A 1,685-nucleotide genomic window follows, 5' to 3' on the forward strand; every position below is an offset into this window, starting at 1 on the left:
CAGGGTAATCTACCCATCATTCAGTGTGTCTGATTGTCCAACTAGATTCTTGGTGAGTTCAGTCAGGAAAAACTGTAGTCTGATTAGAACTAGAATTGGTCACATGAAGTTTTTACTTGTTCAGATCGAGAGATGGACAAGTAGGTTTACCGTCCGTCCCTCTCGTAGTCTAACCAAATTCATTCGGTTTAGTTCTACAAGGATTTCCTTCAGATAAACATCTAGTTTTTGGTAAATATCCATTTAGTGATTTTACCAATTAAACTATCCAAAGATATTCCTTCTATCACATAATTTCTCAACCTTAATTCGTTAGGTAAAATTATGGTGGAAAATCATCTTTTGACACTAAAATTTAATTCAAATCCATCTTTTCTTAATTATCATAAAAATTCTTCTTTTTAACTAAATATCATACGTTTTTCTTTTTTTGAATAAACTTAAAATCCCTCTTTTTCTCATTTTAATAAGTGCAATCCAATTATCATGGGAATTTCTCTTTTACCATAAATTAAATCTATTTAAAATTCTTCTTAAAAATTACATAAAAATATCCATTAATTTTATTAAGCTAAAAATTTCACTTTTCTCACTTAAATATTTGAATTCCAATATGGTGGGAATTCCTCTTTCATTATTTAAACTTATCTATGCAAAAAGATAAATTTAACTAAATTTTCTCTTAAAATTTAAATAAAAATCTATATTAATTTCTTTACACTAGGAATTACACTTTCCTCATTTAAATATTTGAATTCCAATATGGTGGAAATTTCTCTTTCATCATTTAAACTTATCTATGCAAAAAGATAAATTTAACTAAATTTTCTCTTAAAATTTAAATAAAAATCTTCATTAATTCCTTTACACTAGGAATTACACTTTTCTCATTTAAATATTTGAATTTCAATATGGTGAGAATTCCTCTTTCATCATTTAAACTTATCTATGCAAAAAGATAAATTTAACTAAATTTTCTCTTAAAATTTAAATAAAAATCTCCATTAATTCCTTTATACTAGGAATTACACTTTTCTCATTTAAATATTTGAATTTCAATATGGTGAAAATTCATCTTTTATCATTTTATGAATGAGAATAATTTATATGTTAATTTTTTAAAAATTTTACCATAACTCCGCTGCTATTACTGATCATTCTCAATAATTTGAAAGCATAAAGTTTAGTAATATCCCTATGATTAGAATGACCATTAATTGGATCAATATCCAATTATAGACTTAATTCTTAATTTTTCTATAAATTAAATAGTATAAAAGCATTAAAAAGCTACTTATTTAGCCTCTAATTTGACAAGCATGGAAATTACTTTTAGATTACAGAATTTCTTCATGAGAAGCTTCATTTGAATATAGAATAGGTCATAGGAATGACCATTCTTTGGGGGAGAGAAAGAAATGCTTAAAAACATTATAATTTAAGCATAAATAGAAATTTATGTGTTTTATCATTACAATTTCATTAAAGAACTTCAATTGTATTCAAAAGCCATTCAATTGAGTACTTCTCAAGCTTGAGAGAGGTTGAGAAGAGAGAAACATCTGGAGGTTAAAGAAAAAAGACCATAAACCACATTTTACCTTATAGATTGCTTGATTCTTTGATCAAAGTAGAGGCCCCCAACCAATCAATTGGTTTGGTATGTTGATGAAGTCTCCAAGGAA

This window comes from Cibotium barometz, chromosome 7, assembly GCF_041138505.1.
Source record: "Cibotium barometz isolate CiBa-2024 chromosome 7, ASM4113850v1, whole genome shotgun sequence".
Classification (NCBI taxonomy): domain Eukaryota; kingdom Viridiplantae; phylum Streptophyta; class Polypodiopsida; order Cyatheales; family Cibotiaceae; genus Cibotium; species Cibotium barometz.